The sequence below is a fragment of the Echiichthys vipera genome (genome assembly GCF_963691815.1).
Source record: "Echiichthys vipera genome assembly, chromosome: 16".
NCBI lineage: Eukaryota > Metazoa > Chordata > Actinopteri > Perciformes > Trachinidae > Echiichthys > Echiichthys vipera.
In genome coordinates this window covers 23,364,616-23,384,039 of record NC_139841.1, presented here as the reverse complement: position 1 = coordinate 23,384,039, position 19,424 = coordinate 23,364,616, and the positions used below count along the sequence as shown (strand labels likewise).

At 41.4% G+C, this 19,424-nt stretch overlaps 1 protein-coding gene across 3 annotated transcripts in view; it reads right to left on the bottom strand.

Moving 5' to 3' along the window:
- LOC310958690 (disabled homolog 2-interacting protein-like) overlaps positions 1-19,424 on the bottom strand; it is a 132,349-nt gene that overhangs the window by 101,731 nt on the left and 11,194 nt on the right. For 2 of the 3 annotated variants that reach the window (XM_083929741.1, XM_083929742.1), the window contains exon 1: positions 18,251-18,388. The exons of the other annotated variant lie outside the window; for it this stretch is intronic. The gene's annotated coding sequence lies outside the window, so the exon portion shown is untranslated. Of the gene's footprint in view, positions 1-18,250; positions 18,389-19,424 lie in introns of those variants that run through there. 3 annotated transcript variants of the gene reach the window in all.

Here is a 19,424-nt window from a genome sequence, read left to right as displayed (position 1 = left end):
CTGTGAGTGGGGTGTTTGCAGGTGAACTCATGTACAACCTAAGAGATGACGTCACTCTCTGTTCCTCTGTGTGACCAAAACACCCAGCACTTAACAACAAAGGTGTATTGCAGCATATGGGGCTAAATGATTTTATGTTACTCAAACACAATAAAATCCATGGAAGACATTAGAGAAAAGAAAATGTCTGCTGCCGAGCTCTTGAGACCAGAAAGAAACGTGGGAGAAGTGATAGAGCTGCCTGTTGCATCAGGAATCACGGGTAAAATAAATGTCTTACCTGTTGAAGAGGCCAATGGAGGGATGAGTCGAATCAACATGGCAGCAAGAAAGAAAGAAAAAAGAGCAAGTTAGATCGACTGCTGCAGAGTTTTATTATTTATTTCTCAGTAGAATACAGTATATGTATATCAGGGTCACCACTGTGGCAGGTAAGTATTTGTTTTTGTCGGCCACTCATCAGCCGCTTTTAAAATCTACGCGCTAAATGAAGGAATGACATTTAGATAGCTTAGATTTTTAAAAAAGATGTCTTTTAATATTCAATTATTTACCCAAGAAACTTTAACTGCATGGTAAATTCACAGTGACTTTACAACAGCAGTTATTTACGAGCAGGATCTCAATGCACCATGAGTCCTGTCAGCCCCACAGCTTTACTGCTCGTTGTTTGTTCACATAACTCACAGGGAAGGCAAAATTTTGTGTTCAGGAAAGCAAAAGGATTTAATAGTTCTTCGTGTTGTTTCTCCATCATCTCTGACTCCGGCCGTAGTTATAGTGTCTGGGAAAGCACAATTACAAGCTACCGGCAAGCTTTTATTACACTGTGCCTTTAGCTACACACATGCCGTTTAAAATTGAAGAGAGTGAGGATGTAAAGCCATCTCCTTTACATACCTCTAACATAGGCTCAGCGTTGCTCTAGTTTCACCCAAAAACTGTCTCAACATCAATTACACACATCAAGGACCCCCTGGTGTCTGAGGTAACACTGCAAAACGCCCTCTGAGAATTAAAACTAAATTGCTGTGAATGGAAACGTCCCAAAAGCAAAAAAGAGCCACAGATTAAGCTCTAAAACATTACTTAGAAATGCTGGTGTAGTATCCAGCTGAAGGGAAAATGCAACCAAGTCCACTTTCAGCGCAAACAAAGAGACAAAGAGAGATGTATCGATCCCAAGCATAGCTCACTCTATTGTCTCAAAATGAATAGTGGGTCTTACATAGAAAGTGACGCATACTGGCTATTACATCTCAAAAAAAAAAAAAAAGCCAGCCATTAGAGCAAAACACCTCAGAGGGAGTGACGGGGATTAGACTGCTCTAAAATAACAGACTTGGAGCCGACCAGCGTGTGATAAGAAAACATAAAGATTCGAGGGTTGAGAGTCCGGGCGAAACTTGTTCGTCTGGAAATGACAAAACCTATTAGTATGGATTACGAGCGGTGGATAAGACAAAATTGATAGCTACTGCTGCTTGAATCTCCTTGGGCGGATAATAGTTTACCCTCTAAAAGACAACTCGACTTTATTATATGTAATAAAGTCACCGCTTCTTTGGTGTAAACAACAGTAACAAACTCTTATAGATGTCAGACAGGGAAGAGAGTGAGTGAGTATTTTTCTAACTCCGCCCATCCCGATACTGCAAATATGCTGTTGAAATGAATTGCAGTAAACAAAGAGATGTTTCTATTTTTTTAGCCTACCCTCATTGATATAAATGGGCTGGACAAAATAACAGAAACACCTGTCAGTATATTGCAGTACCATTCAACTGCAGCCTCCAAAAAGACCGTGCAGCTGAGTCAACACCTCTCAAAAACTGAACTTTACAACTTTAATGAAGACATGTGGGATATTACTGTCACTAACAATTATTTAAATTATTGATTAATCTGCAGATTATTAACATAATGTCATAAAATTCCTTGTCAGGCAAATAGGCAAACTGTCAAATAGCCTCACGAATGACAAGCTGAAACTGGCATTAGGGCCGCATATCAATTATTAATTAAATAATGTTTGTGTTGGTCGACTCATTAGTTAATACATGGTTTCAGCTCTAGACATAGATAGTACAAGCTATTCATGATGCACCTGAGTCATACCTTACAGCACAAGAAGATACTTTACATAATACACACACATATAATTCAGAATGAGCCAAACAGCACATCAAAACTTTATCACTAGCGACCCCCTGTGGAGAACAGGCTGATGTGCAACTGATGGGAACAGCACTCTGTTATGACACTTGAAACGGTCCTGTTACTAAATGGCTTTAGCAGATGCAGACACATATAATACACTGTGGGAAAGGCTGTGGATCATCATACCACAGGACCAGTATTTACTCAAGTCCATTATGAAATCACAAGGACTACAAGTGCACTGTACTGCACTAGACTCAAATCCTGTTTTCTTGTTGTGGTTGGTTTTGATTATACGGCCACACAGTGAGAAAGTCAGAAAACAGAGGTAATGATATGGTTTTATGGTCCACGTTGATCTATCATACTGGCTAACTGCACATTAGGACGTAACAGCTTAATAGAACTGTCCAATCGACTCCTAATCTGAATAAATCCATAAAAACTCGGTGAAGAACAGACAGAAAAATAAACCACCCCTTCTAATAACAGAGGGAGAGAATGTGTGTCCGAGTAGATTTAACGTCCGTCAGAAGATCAAAGGCCATGTCAAGTCTCAGGCTATCTGACAAATACACAGATATACAGAATCTGAACTATCCCTGAATTTACTTTTCAAGAACGCCCATGTCTCGGGAGCCAGTCATTTAAGTTTGCCACGTAACATGAATTTCTCTCTGAACTCAAAGTTCGACCATACTTACTTAATACCCCTGCTGCTATAGAGACAGACTGCTGCCCTCTATCAATGCCGACTTTTCTTCCTCCTCTTATTTCCCACTCCCTATTGGCCCCAGAGTAAAGGCCAAATTGCAGTATGTACTATCCCAAGAAGAACTCATTATACAAGGCTAGAGATGGACAGAACAGAGGAGTCTGTGTGACACTGTTGGCCAGAGAAGAACAGATAGGAAAGATGGAGGAGGAGAAGTGAGGGGTGAACTTTTTTTGGCGATGATTAAAAGGAATAAAGAACACAAATAAGTAGTGAGAGAGGGAGAGGAAGATGAAGAGAGGACTCGCTAATTAAGCAATCACTTGAGACAAGCACAGACAGACCTCTGGCAATGTTGTTTTCCAATGTGAAGGAGCTGTACTCGAAATACTGAAAAAAAACAAAGGCCGGTCCCCGATACATAAATACGGTTTTCACGGCCACATGCACTAACATTCACGCAACTTCATTCTCGGCTCAGGACGCCATTATTCTGTTATATCTTCACACAGACAATATTTTTTTTGCTGCTATATTAATGCTCTGAATGCTGAGTGCAGCCCCTTTTATATCAAATGTGCCACAAAGGCACACACAGCCATACACATTCATGCTCCGTCACACTCAGTCACGAGCAACCTGTTCATGTACAGATTCTGTACTTGTAGATCTAAATGTCAAAGAGAGGAAAAGAAAGTTTTTCTAAATTAAATTAATCTGTAATCTGGCACACTGCCCTGCACTGCATGACTGTCACCTGATACTTTACATGCTAGGAGAAAAATTATATCCAAAAAGGGGATTTCCGTTCGGTGTTAAAGGCGTTCTCTTCAAAATGCTCATAATAAAATGTCCACGATTCTGAATTTCAGATCAAACCGTGCGTTGATTTTGTCTCAACAACAGATAAGCAGCAGGAAAAACCAGCAACAGTGGACATAGACAACTAACAGAGCTAACGTTAAGGCTGACGTTTCATTTCTGCAGGTATCAATACAGTAACACAAGTCTGCTACTGCAGTGGACTCAGATCCCGAATACTCACGCTTATCCACCCAAGCTCATCTATCTCTCTCTCCTTTTCTTTCTGTCCATAAATAAATCATATCATCTCATCATCTCATCTCATCTTCAAACGCTTATCCGGGGTTGGGTCGTGGGGGCAGCAGCTTAAGCAGGGGACCCCAAACTTCCCTTTCCCCGGGCCACATTAACCAGCTCTAACTGGGGGATCCTAAGGCGTTCCCAGGCCAGTGTGGATATAATCTCCACACATATAGGCGCCCAGGGGGCATCCTTACTAGACGCCGAACCACCTCAACTGGCTCCTTTCAACGCAAAGGAGCAGCGGCTCTTCTCACCCTCTCTCTAAGGGAGACTCCAGCCACCCTCCTGAGAAAAAACATTTCGGCCGCTTGTACCCACGACCTTGTTCTTTCGGTCATGACCCAGCTTTCATGACCATCATGTTATCTGTAATCAAGAGTTTTACATATAATGCAATGTGAAGAGTCCTTAACACAGAACATCTTCAATCAATCGATTCTATTCGTCACATGATATCATACAAGGTAAGTCCCGTGGAATGCAATCCCATGAGCTCAACTGATAACATTAGTGTCTATGAGACAGCTGAAGGACTCCTAGTGCTTAAATGGGTAGATTAGCTGAAAGATGACTAACATGTATGCGTTTGTATGAAAAGTCAAACAGCAAGACAAAGCACGGCGAGACAACATGCAATTAATTCCGTCAAAAAGGCACAAAAAAACATTAAATAAATAAAAAGTAGATAGCATCACTGTTTTGGATTATAAATAAGACTTCGCAATATGCTACCAACATGCCAAACACCCCTCAGCTGAGTATCAATTCCTACAGTGTTACTTCATACTGTGCTTATTGTCAGTGTGGCTGTGTGGAATTAAGCTTCAGCCAGTGGTCTCTCCTGTGGCTGTGTACCTCTCGTCTTATCTCCCCGCTTCCACTGGTGGGCTTCAGATCTTATAGACCCCCATAGAGCCCCAGAAAACAATAGTGCAGCTCACACCAGAGGGAGAGTCCTTCGAGCTTGAGGTCTGCCAACACCATTTCTGTTCACTGTGCACCAGCTCGTATTATAGAGCATCCTACAACACAAATAGAACCGAGCCTGAAATCGTTGACCACTGCCTGTAGTTAGTGTGTGTGTAAAAGCATTTAATTGTCTCAATGCAATAAGCAAGATACAGATTCTTTATGATGTGCTCCAATTTAAGTATACTTTGCAAATATTTTACATGAAGTGTTTGGATAGTAAAGTGTACATAGGAATAAAGATATAACAATGTAAAGATCACTCATGAAATTTTAAAAAAGCATCTAACTAGCAGATAATTATGTGTCGTTTTCTGATGAACTAATTAATCATTTTGTGTCAGAACATTGTGATAAAAGCCTATCAAAATTAGGAATTCCTGATAGCATCTTTAAATCTTTCGTTTGTTTGATCAACAGACCAAAATCAGCACACTTAGTAAAGCTGGCATTTAGAAACACTGGCGATTAATTACCTGTTGATCAGCTTATTACTTTAGCAGTAATTCCACCTAATGCTTTTGCCCTGTCTCTCTCTCTCACTGCCACACACAGTAAGACCATGTGTGACACTCATCAAAGAGACAATGTCAGGATTACACTGTGAATAGTCCACATTCTGTTGTTGGCTTGTAAGCGAATGCTTACACAGGGAAATCAATCCTCTGTGGATCAAACAAATAAGCCGGTCAGGCAAACACGCTGGGACCATCAAAACCACACACACAAAAAGGATTATTGACTGGATGGTTAGCATTCACATCTTTACCTAAGACAGATAAGATGAGGCTTCATCGATCCCACTGGGGGGGTATGAGCCTTTGCACATGTTCATACATGTGCGGATGCTCATACGGTGTAAGCTCTCCACGGGTTTTCACTGTCTTCTTCTTAGTAATCCTATTCTTATTTAATCTATGTGGCAACCCCTTTTAATCCCGGGTCAAATGTCACGCAGTTGGAGAGAGATCAAGAACTAAAACTAAACTACTAAACTAAAAAGTGTGTGTCGTACTGTGTTAGGAGGCTTTTTAGAAACTTTCCACGTTTGTTGCTACGTGACTAAGGCTCCAAAACAAAACTCATCTGTTATCTTCAGCAACTTCAACTGTCTTTTGAATATGATGTACTGAACACTTGGTGCCACAGTGAGCTCTGGATTTCAATGTCCTACTTTTGTCAAAATTCATTTTTGTGTTGCTTTTTTGAGAACCGATCCTGCTTCATGCCAACAGGCTGAAAATATCATTAGAGTTTATACAAGGTGCTGAAATGTTGCGGCCGAAGTTATCTAAATTCTTTCTTGTAACAAGGCATCTGCAATGGTATTTGCTCTGACGGGACAGGCAATAAAGATGCAGAAAAAAAGAGAGGACAGACAGAGCCAGGAAGCCGGTTTTATAGGTAACGAAACATGTCATTACAGAAGTGGGACTGTAGTGCGTCAATTATCCTCCTCTTAGTTCATTCCTAAGCTTTTTATTGCTGCTCTTTATAACACCCCCCTCTTTGCATGTGTGAGGAAAAATCACCACTTCTTCTATCCTTTAATTGCTCACTTTCTTTTCTTTGCTCACTCAAGTTCCCATTAACACTCTGCACAAAGCAAATGTGAGACCCAACATACTACGCCTGTGTGGATATGTTGACGTGGCATTAAACGGAGGGGCTTACTTAAAATATACAGACCTCATATGCCTGATCTAGTTTCCCGTTTCATTCTGTTATACTTCATGTTCTTTATGCCGGAATTCATGGAATTCAGTCGCAGCCCACATAAGGGTCGCTACTCCCCATTCAGCCACAGAGACTCCATTGTCATATGAACAATAGGCATAATTTATTAAATGGCCATGTGAAATTTAAGTAGCCCACAGAGTGAGGCTAAGGAGAGGTGACTATTTAGCCGCAATACTGAGGCTGGCAATTACTGGTACTGTATAACTTCTCTATCCATCAACCACTGACCTTTGATATGTGAACTGTTAATCAAGCTCTCACCTTCGTGTACATAGTCTGGCACACAAGTACCCAGTAGTCTCTCTAATTGTAGTCAATGCATTGCATAGATTATTATACATGAACGCACATATAAACAAACACACAGAGACCGGATCGTATTGAGGTGGCGTGCACAAAGGTGAATATACTGTACGCTCATGGTGTGTTGTGTTAGGCTATACGATGGAGATGACTCCACAAATTAGGCCTAACTGTCAACAGTTTTCATTGGGACTATTTCTATTGCATAGTTACAATGAAAACTGTGGGCAGTGAGTTCTGTTGATGAGTAACAATGGCACCGGTTCTGGAAAGAGATGTTGCTGTTGAAATTCTAAATATATGTTTTCAATGCTGTTCTGCAAACTAAATCACATTCACCTCCGTCGTATTTTTTCTGGGACAGACATCAAACTGAATCCAACTATAAGACCACCATGGAGAAACAATAACATTTTCATTTATTTATGCATTTATTTTTTTGCCCCACTTCATTTATAACACTGCCACACCGCATGTATAAATTGTGCACACCCCCTCTTTCAAATGGCTACAGCTTTTTTGTTAATAAGGTCAAAGAACAGGAGCAGAAATTCAACATTAGATGGTCAGTGTGAGACTGTCTGAAAGCAGATGTTTCACGAAAAGTTTACAGCGCTGTGATGGTGAAGGAGATGGAGCTGTGATCTGACAGGGTGTGATTTAGATATCAGGAGGCGGAGCTCAGCTCTGATGGGCTTTGGCTAACCCCTCATTCAACCCCGGGCCTTAACAAACGATAATTTATCCTTCTGGTCTGTGTTCAATATAAATTCACAGCAGGGAGATCCTGGGCAAACCTGCAGGATCAATATCATACTGACTGTATCAGATAGATGACAAAATAAAAGCAGATACTGTTCTAATTAAGCACAGTGTTCTTTGAAGACAACATTTACTTTTTCACCAAATATTTTGAAACTGATTTTCATTTTTAGCATGCTTAACCAAGCTGGTAAGCATGATACCTGCCAATGTGAGCATGTTAGCATGCTGACTTAGCAGTTAGCTCCAAGCACTGTTAGCATGGCTGTAAACTCTTGAGTCTTGTTACTGTCCAAACAGATTGTAAATCTCACTCCAGTTTGTCATACTTGTTCAAAGGAATTCCTTCATTTCCTTCTATTCTATACTATACTTCTGCAGTTCCTTCACAATAAAAGCCTCCCAAGAACATTCACTTTCACATCTATTTTACAATACTTGAATTGTTTTTGTTCACAGTTGAAGAGGTGTATAAGACAATCTAAATCAATGTATGCAGTAGATTCATACAATAAAGGCTTGACAAAGTAATAGATTACATTCCTAGAATGTACTTTGACGTAGAAGCAGGAAGTGTTGATTTAGCTACACTTTGGTTACCAAGACTTAATTCAATTTTTGCACTATAAAAGTTGGTCCCCCTCTAAGGTATTTTTAAATGCTTGTTCTGTATCTGAAAAACCAGTTCAGGAAACAGCATGGCACCTTTATATCTGTCAGACACAGTAGTAGTACCACCAAGCTTCTAAAAGGAAAAAGTGAAGCAGAAAGGCAAAGAGAAGCTTATTTCAGTTTGGAAAAAAACCCTTAAAGCTTTAACAACTGAGTTTTAATTTCCTGTTATGGCAACAAGCCTTCTGATCTCAGCTGCGTTTGGCGTGGCACATCATAGGTAACTCAGCCAATGGCATTCTGCTAACAAGTCCGCACACAGACACAAGCAGACAAACTCAAACATGAAGCAAAGACAAACAAAGCAGGCACTCCAAGTGAATTGTATTTGCTAACCAATGTGGACCTTTACAATATCTAGCGTGGGAATCCATATCCGAGCTATAACAGGCAATCTCACGGTCTCCCTCTCTCCAATACACATGCACAGGCACACTGTGGGTGTGCTTGTGTGCATGTCTGTGTCCTTCCGCAGATGAAATGGTAGCTGTCAGTGAGGCCACGGGGAGGAAATAGACAGATCTGGAGTTCGGTTTTAACACCTTCACACACTTCACTCAGGGACTCTGTGTTTTTGTCAAAGTGGTACAGCTTCAATGACAAAATGCACAATGTGCGTGTGTGTATACATGCAGTGTTGCTATATGTGTGTAGCTATTCAGAGAGATAGAGGACAGGACACAGGAGGAGTACAACTATCTAGGACAGTGCAGTCTCCACCAGTTGGTTTGACAAAGACACTGAAAAGCAACTGTAGCTCAATGTTGCAGTTAAAATCAATCCATTATGACCCTAAATAATCTCTCAAACTATAATTTATATCGGCATATACCCCACAAATTGATGCATGATCAGTGATGTGTCCTAAAAATAGTTAGTGTGTGAGTGAGTGAGCGAGAGAGAGAGAGAGAGAGAGAGAGAGAGAGGAGAGAGGGAGAGAGAGAGAGAGAGAGAGAGAGAGAGAGAGAGAGAGAGAGAGAGAGAGAGAGAGAGAGAGAGAAGAGAGGAGAGAGAGAGAGAGAGAGAGAGAGAGAGAGAGAGAGAGAGAGAGAGAGAGAGAGAGAGAGAGAGAGAGAGAGTCCAAGTGCAGAGTTATGTGACAGGAAGTGAGGTACGTTGGAGGGAAAGGGGAACCTTTGGGAGTGGAGTTCATTTCCCCCTCTTTCCTGTTTTCTGTTTTGTCTCAGCACGTTAAGCCACCTTCTTACATCATCATGATTTCTCCCACTCCCATGGTGTGTGTGTGTGTGTGTGTGTGTGTGTGTGTGCGTGTGTGTGTGTGTGTGTGTGTGTGTGTGTGTGTAGTGTGCGAATCACAATGTAAGATAAACCAAGGAATGGAACTGATAAACAGAAAGAAAGTTGAACGTTTTCCTTTTTAAGTACAATAATCCATCATGAAAGGTGTGTCCAAAAAGTGTCATGAATGTTAAACACTGCTGTTGCTATCAGGAAAACCTCTCTCGTGCGTAGGCTAAGTAAAAGAAAATCATCCTTGTTGCCATGGACTACACGAGGAAATATATTGAGGAAATAAACTTATGAGAATTTAACAGTCCTCTGTGTGTTCAGTCTGCATTTTAGTCAGTCTCTCTCAGGAAGCAGCATGTGTCTTTTTTTTGAATAACGACTCTGTGGAACATCGACTGATCCCCTTGCTGGTTACCATAGAAACTATGAAAGCCTTGGGATTTTTTGCCGATGAGAAATGTGCATGTGAGTTTACGTGATAAGAAGAAGTTCAGGAGGGAGTTATTCCCTGAGTTTGTCTCCATCTTCCCAACTCTCTCTCATGTCTGTATGTAAAATATACGTCGGAGTTCACCACTTTTTTTGTTATCTTTAATAATTCATTGCTTCTTTGCTCTGTGAAAACACTGCAGGCTTCAGATCCTTTCAGATGAACCCTCACTGTCCCACCCGTCTTGGATGGATATTTATATAATTTGATAGTTGTTTCATGGCCTCTCTGAAAGCTGAGTGTCATGAGACAAGTTAGCAAGACTTTTATCTCAAGTTGAAGGAGCTTTTCATCTGTTATGCCTCATAAATTACAGTCAAAGGTGAACTTAGGCAACAATAAGACTTTAGCATTATAGCTGAAAAACATATAGCACTGTGCAAATCATATTGTCCACGCTGGGTTTTTTCAGGGATCAGCACCTCGACCCGCCGCTTTAAAAACCTGCATATCATCAGAGCGTGCAGTAGAAGACTAATGCATTCAAACAGTGTATGCTCTTTTCTGCAGTGCAGTTTCATTTTGCTTTGACAGCCAGGGGCCTGGTTCAGTGATGGGCTTTTGTCTCCACAGATTTCATTGGTTACCAGTCTGTCCTGATCTCTGTGATGAAAGCCTGTTTATCTGTACATCAATGTCAAGGCAGATTTGAAAAGAGAGAGGGGAAAAGTAAAAAAACAGCAAGAGCCAACCAGAGAGATTCCTCGTTTGCAACAACTTCTGAAAGGATATTGCAGTTTTACCATTGCAGATTAACTGAGGATTATAACAAGTAATGGGTTTTGTTTTTTACATTTGGCCATTATTTCATTCTGTAATAATAACATTGAAATTATCAAATTAACTACTGAGTGTCAAGGAACAGACATGAAAAGTCTATGACTCTGCAGTAGGTATGGGTATACATCTGCAACGATGGAAGTATGACACCCGGGTGGACGATAACCCTCTCTTTCGACACAATGCTACAAGTCCGTCTCTGTGCAAGCAGTGCTCGAACATCGTTCAAAATTAGTCTGAACCGAGTTTGAAAGAGACTGAATAAGTAAAAGATAAGGAAAAGAAGAAACCACTGTAACTTGTCACTAGCCTCCAAGCTGCTTTCTAGTGATTACTAACCCTGTCTTCCAGCGCATTCATGACTTTGAACGTGACACACGAGAAAAAATAAACAGAAAGGTAAATTCGCAATGTGAAAGGAGTCTATTGCTGCTGCTGGTTGTCCTGCATTTAAAAAATCTGCATATACGTGCCTATTTAGGTGGCAAACAGTATAAGAGACAGGTTGACAGCCCATTCTCACAAAAAAAAGGTAACATTATTAGCAAATGTGTCAAACATATGTAAACAGAGAAACAAAGAGATTATTACTGACATTTCAAGCGTGCTCACTTTCTGTTTCACATACACTACAGTGTTGTTCTATACAGAATCTCCACGGAATTGACTAAAGATGAAAACAGAGTGAAACGAGTTGACAATTCTGTCTGATATCTGATAACAGCTTGTTCACAGCAAGGTGACTGATGCCGTACAAACACACATACTTGCTGCTCCTATGTCACTCTGCATTATTCTGAGTTGAAGGTGAAACAAACAGGAAAATACAGAGAAAAACATGCACATACTACGTCAAACTTAGAATAAATCATACCCTTAAAACAACTTTAAAATCAGGAAAGAGTGTTTTGGCAGCAAACTCATTCTGAAGTGTTAAACTAGACACAGGACCACTGCTGGAGACCCACAGGCAAGAGAACTCAAACATTTGCTCTTATTTCTTGGCTCATTGAAAGCTCAATGGGTGGTCCGCCTCCTTGTGAATCAACACAACAAGGCTTTGTCAGACAAGATGGCACACACACAAAAACACCACACCTTTACCAATAGGTCTAAACAACACAAATTGCCATCACATATGCAAATTAATGCACAACAATCCCACAGAACATCAACTCATTGAGAAACATTTACATCCCAGAGCTGTCCTTCCAATCATACTGGCATGGCAAGAGTGAATCATTCAGATTCTACAGCGCTATACAATCATTAGTTTAGTGGCAACATATAACATTGTAAATGCACCTTCTTGCATAATTCATGTGGTGTTGTACAGATCAGGTTTCATTTGTGAATTAGAGTAAGACTCAGAGGTAACCAACAGAGAGGCTGACAGTAGTGATGACGTCATCCAGAGGGAAGAAAACATCAGAATAGATGGTCAACAACAGAACAACCCATGGCGCATAAATGAAAGCGCCCACATTGAAGTGGGATATCAGACCCTGTTCTGATTCACGACTTGAAGTGGTACATTCAAATAAATCTATTTTGGATGAAGTATGTCGAACTAAGATTATGTGATGCGCAAATGGTTCATTAAATGTCAACTACAAACTTCAAAAAGATCCTGACTAAATACTGACTTTTCCTTGTGAGTCTTCAACGCCACCCATAATGCATTGAGAACACTAGTGCTGTGCCCATTCAGGGCATGACCGTTCAATGCGCCTGCCCTTTTTGGGGCCAACTTTTTGGCTACCACTACTATGGCTTGCAGCGTTGCTGGGGGTGTGCCAGATCGCAGCACTCGCCCCTTGGGAGCGAGACTATAGGACAATTCACCATGACGTCACAACAACAATATTCGTTCTTCCTGGTGGCAAAAGCGGAAGTGTTCTCTGATGGCACCACTAGTAAACAAGCCCTTCAGTGTCATTTAACCAGAGTAAATGGCTTGAATTACTGGGTGATACGCACCGAAGTGGAAGTAGAATTTATTTACACACTTCTAAGAATCTACAAGTGAAGTTTCATGAGGAGTGTTTACGGTGAGGAGAACCGGGTGTCTGACTAGGGCCGAGAGTAGCACATGGCTAATTCACCAGTGTCGTGAAAACACAAAGATATATCTTGCTGTTAAAACGATATATGGTTACAAAGATGAGAAGTTAGACTTTAGTTTAACACCATTAAATTAACTCAAAACATTACATCGTCATTTATATTTGTAGGTTAAACGGAACAGAATTTAGCCAAAAAATGTCCGACTGGAGACACAGATCGGTTCTTTTTTAGAAAATGTCTTCCACAAACACGATGATGGAGGTTTGGTTCCCAGTCTGCCCCCTTAGATGAAAATACTCCTCCACCAGGCAGTCTTGCAGTCTTCTCTGTAGCACTAGTACTTTTGACGACGTCCACTCGCTTTAACCTCCTCATCCACAGGTTCCGCTGGATAAATTTAGTATTCTCTGAAGGAAATCGATAAAACCCTGCACCCTTTGCTGTATGTCAGATGGCAAAACCCCAAACACAACACATTTTCATTTTTTTACTATGTAACACTGTTTACAGTAGCCGGCTGGTCAGCTTATCAGTGGAAGCCACCTGGAAGTATCTTGACGCCTGTTGTTTACAAACATTCTGAAATGCACTGTTGTTTGGCTCTCGGAAGTGCAGCATTCCTCGAGAACCGCTCATCTTATCAACTATTTTCTCGACACTGCTCTCCAGGGGGGGTGAAGTCAATTGGATGGAAATTTCTGGAGATATACAAAGACAATCATACCTACACACACAGCGACAGTGAGACAGAGATGCCTTTCTTTAAAGTTAGATGATACTGCTACAGCGCCTCCTACTGGCATCCAAATTGTCATGGCCACTCAGACATCCTATCTACACGTCCACCAAATGTTGTTAGAAAAGCACAAAGTGTGCAGGTTATATGGCATGTTTTGTGTCCTGCCAACAGAATTTAAAAACTGAGGGCCAGCTGCAAAAAAGCTGTATGGAACATCAAAAAAGTAACTTTTTCCAGCTTGGTCAAGAGATGTTCTGTACCCTATTTGGGGATGGTTGCACAAAATTCGTAGAGGAGGGACGAAAAAGCAGATTTGGACACAATTTAAAATGGTGGAATATCGATCTAGATGCACACCGGTGAGGTTTATACGGATGGATAAGTCTGGCCTCATCCGAAAGAAAAATGTTTCTGAGATTCAGATACAGGCCAGTTGTTATTGCTCCTCCTTCTCTTTCCATATTGCACCAAATTTGACAATGCACGTCCTTGGGTATCCAGTAATACCACAGCCAAGTGTGAAGTAGACTGAATTAGCAGTTCTCAATATATTTGAAGGACGACTGGAATGACGGACACAGAAATTCCTGCTTTATAGTTAGATGGAAGCATCTACGGTAACTACATCTGCATGCAGTATGGTGACATACAGCGTGCATGCTGACACTGCAATGTGCCTATTCAAAGTTCTAAGCCTACATGAATACAACCAGATACACAGTGAGCCCATACATCCGTTTAACTGGCAGCTTCAGTGGAGGGTGTGAATGTCAAAAAGCTCAGTCGGGGTTAAAGCCGCTGTTGAGAGCTACATCTGCTGAGGGGGGCCACAGAATTCAATTATTTAACAACTATATATGGACTCCAGCTGGCTTAACAACGAGAGTTAGCATATCAACATATTATTATCTTATTATAAGAAAGGCTCAACAGCCGACGCCTTGAAACATGCTTTCCCCACTCATGCAGGCAACATTCAAAGATCTAATAAGTGTGCTGCACTATTGTGTGATGTTGAAGCAAAACAAATAATTTAGATCCATAGAAAGCTGAGGTTTTGTGGCCCTATATTCAAATGCTAAGCACTTAATTGCTAAAACAAAGACACAATGAATAATTTTCCACAGTCCTCATTGGCAGTCTTCAGGACAGAAAACAATCAAATGGTGAATTGTTTTTGATATTAATGACAAAAACGTGCCAGTGCACATACAAAGGCTACAGCTGTAGCCGCATGCCGAAACATGTAATCAAAAAGAAAGAGATGATTAATCTCACACATGATCACACATGGAGTGAGTGTGTGTGTGTGTGTGTGTGTGTGTGTGTGTGTGCGCGCGCACATGTACATAATTATAGAGTATGCCAACAAACACCTTCTACCCCTTTCAATTCCCCAAACCCAAAATCCACATACACAATGACACCACCCGTTTATTGCTGTCAAACATATATATCAAATCCCTTCTGTTGTCTGTGATTTATGGCGCTAACTAATTACATAGCTGTTCTTCAGAGAGCCTGAGTGGGAGGGGGAAAGGGAAGCTGGAGAGAGATTGGGGGAAATGAGGGCAGGTCCTGTGCTACTTAAAGCCTTTAAGGCACAGTAAGGTGTTTGGGTGGAGGAGACACTGTGGACAGCATATCAACTAAACGACATTGATATGAAAATACAGATAACTACGTCAACCCCCCCAAACATATATAGCTAAATATCACTACTTGGACTAGTTTGAAAATCAGAAGTATCGTGTGCCTTTCTCCTGATCAGCTTGTTTATCTCGTATTAGTAAGGGGGAAAACTTGCACATCACAGTATCTTATCATTGCTTTCACTGTCAGAGAAAATGCAGCTGGAATGTGATCTTTGATTTCACATTCATTAAAAACATATCTAAACAAGTGCGCTCAAGACAAGATACGCTATCTTGAATTTTGATGAGACTGTTTCACAATAGCTTTTTACCAAAAAGGTCACCCTTTATCAGACAACTTGCACGTGGAAAAAGTAATACAAACTGTCAGGGTTCCAGATGACAAAGGCCTTTTTGCTGTATTTATCTAATAGCATTGAGCAAGTGTATTTCACCGGAATACACACCAGAGATTTACAAGAGCAGAGAAGCAGGGATAGCAGCGATATGTGAGTAAGACTGGGATGCTATTATCTTCTTAGTGTGGCAGCAGTTTATCACAGCAGTCAATCACCAAGTAATCACTATCTGCAGGGAACTCCTACCACTTTCACTGCCTAAAAACACTCGGTCAGCTCCTGCCTGGGCCGTCGGCGATAAAGACGTTTCAAAGAGCGGGTGAGTGAGCTGACTCAATGACAGGTTTTATTACATTGCTGATTTTAGTTTGAATAAAGGGGGATACATTAAATATATCCATTACACTCACGCTGTAGTCTGTAACACAATATGGCAATTCTAGTGAGGTGATTATTTAAACAAAAATGATTCTGGTGCCAAACAATTAGTTGACTGACATTTCATTTTAATAATTAAATGAGTCATTTATGAGTCATCTATATAGCAAAATGCAAACGATTCAATGATTTAAGCCTCTAAAATGGGTTGTTAATTGAATTTCAGGAAGACTTTTGAAATGTATCAAAAAAGAAATGCTGGATTGCAGCGAATAAACTAGGCTAAGGGCTAGCGTAGTTTTTTCAGGAGTTGGCACTATAGGCTATGCAGGGCTGTAGTCTGCCAGTAAACATAGTAGAAGAAGTAGAGCTTGTAAGAAGGAAACAAAACCAGTGTCCTACAGACCTGGCAGAGACAAACCCATCTACTAGGGAAAAATGAAGAGACACCCTCAGGAATATCCGGGAAGCTGCCGACAGCCGAAACAGCCATTATGGATGGGAGTCAAATGTTCACTCTGTGAGAACTTATTTGGCAAAGCAATTTACATATCCTATTAAGCGTACCAGTTCTTTTTCAATAGGCAAAAATCACCTCAAGCGAGGATAAAATAAATGTGGGTAACTGCAGAAGTTCTATCAAATTTTGCCATTCTCATTAAGCTTTTTTCTAATATCATTCTTTGAAATGTGCATAATAACACATTGGTGGAACCATGGCTATTGTAAACTGAACAAATCTTTGATTTTTGGACTTCAAGACCCAAACCACAGACATTTTATAAATGAAAAGTTTCATCAATTAATAAACAAACTATCTAATGAGAAAAACATTACTTGCAGACTTTAACGAATCCATCTCAATAAATTCACGACCAAGCAATCCAGCGGTACAACAGCTGGAATCTGCAATTAGAGCAGGGTGTTTTAGTCCAAATCACTGTTGACCTTCAGCCTCTATCTTTTCTTATGATCCACACTGATCCCTTTCTGATGCTCCGATTCACTCATCTTCCCCTCCAGTGACTCTGCCACCTTAGGAATGCCATTCCAGTCGGTCCATAATTCCCGCTCAGTGTTCCCAGTAATCCCTCTTCTCCGGCTGCTCCTAGCCGACTTCCTTCCCCACAGCTGCTGGCTGGCCCGGCTTGCTCTAATAATAGGACAACAATGCCCGCCCCACGCCCGGACAATGCACTACTACTGAGAAGAAAAAACAAACCTCGACATCTAAAAACTCTTTGCATGGAATCTGAAATGTTATAAGTGTTTTCCACATATGTTAACTATAATAGATAAGTAATTTACACAAAGACGTCAGAAAATGTATAGTTAACATAAATGTCCCTCTAATTATTGACGTCCATCACCAAAAGGGCAATATTAGACAAACTTGTTGACGTTTAGTACTTCTGTGTATTGGTAATAGACTACAGCATGTAAACACATGTTGGTTGGAGGAATGATGATGAGGCTGCACACTCAAGTGAGCTACTATCTGTGGTAGAGTTAGAGAAAACACTGTAATCATGCAGGAGCTGATAAATCAAGGCTACAATCTGCTAAAGTCGTTAAACACTACCTTGTGTCTTTGCCACTCTGTGTTAGAGTGGGACTGCTCCTCCAACACATACAAACCAAATAAGATATGCATACATTTCACATTTATGTTGCATGGTCCTGTGAGCAAAGCAGCCCCAAACACTATAAAATGATGGGCATTCATTAGAAAAGAGCTGGACTGAGTTTTCCTTTCACATCTTCTGCTGTCCCACTTGTGGAAGCAGAGCTATGAATCCCCTGTTGCAGCTCTTTGTGTCTTTGAGTCTGATATTCCTTCAGCTACCCTTTTTTCTCTCTTTACTCATATCTACCGTAAAATATTCTTTATACCTCTGCTTTGCTTCTTTCTCTGACAGATCAGTGTGATAATGTTGCTTCCCTGGCACGTGAAAAGCTTCCCTCCACACCTCCTCTCTTTCAACCCCCCTTCGGCATTCCACCAAGAAAGCAATCCCACAGAAAAGATCACAAAGTGTGTAACTCAGACCCCCTTCTTTTCTATCACAGATTTATTGGCCAGCCAAAAAAGAGAGGGGGGAAAACAAGAATGCTAGAGCTCACCTCAGACAAGGTCCCACTGCCGCAGGGAAAGCAGAAGGAATATCATCCTCAGTCCGCACAGAAAACCAACAGCAACAAGTAGTAACTCCTGAGATTCCTCCTCCCCTCTCTCGCACTTCTGCTTCCTCGCTCTGTTTCTCCCTCTGCTTTGCAGTCATTCAGGCTGTAGTAGCTGCAGTGGACTGAGCAAGTATGCGTGTGTTGTATGTGGGGTGTGTGTGTGTGTGTGTGTGTGTGAGAGAGAGAGAGTGTGTGTATGGTGGACTCCTGCAGGGGTATTGACTCTTAGCAGGCTTCAGGTCCTCCCCCTTCTCAGGATGACATAAAAAAAAAGCTCACCCACACACAAACAGAGGGCAGGAGAGTTCTCTCTTTGTCTTTTGTTGCTTTCTCTCACTTCCTTGCTCTGTGTCTTCAAATGTCTGAAACTCCCGGCTCCACAGCCCCTTTCATACCAAAAAGCGAATGGGAGAGAGAGGCTGTGTGTGTGTGTGTGTGTGTGTGTGTGCGTAGTGAATGCAGTCGCGCTTCAGCGCCCGGGGCCAGAAGGAGGAGAAGGAGGTGGAGTTTAGACCTCAGAGAGCTGAATTCCTACCTCACAACCGACCAATCGGAGGACCTGTCGAGGTTGACCAAAAACCGCCGGGCCAGGCCGGGCCTCACTACCACAATCCAGCTTTAAAGCATTAGCTGGAGTTTGCTGTGCACTTAGCCTACATTCTGCAGCAGTGTTGTAGGTGATCATTACTGTTTTTTCTTGCTCTGCCTCCATGAAGCCTTTTAAACACTCCCCTGTATGGCTGCAAATGACAGCAGACTAGCTGACGTATGTCTGGAGATGGGAAGTGAGTAACAGTGTTAAGGTGAAAGATTCAAGTCACCACACAAAACTGAGCCAAAACTACAAAAGGTGTGCGTTTTACAGAAGGAAGAAGGTGTGTGGAGATGTTCCGTTGTCTCTTCCCACGTCCCTCCCTCTTCCCTGCCAAAGAAGAGTGCTCTCATGTTTCGGCTGCTGTCCTTGGCCAGACATTTGTCAAGCACGGCATTTGTCCACAGAAGTGACAGCACATCCCCTCCTCCCCCTCCTCCTGCTATTCACACCAGTTTACTACTGGCTACCTCAACTTTTCAACACACTAAGGACTTAGGGCTGTGTAATAAAATACTGTAT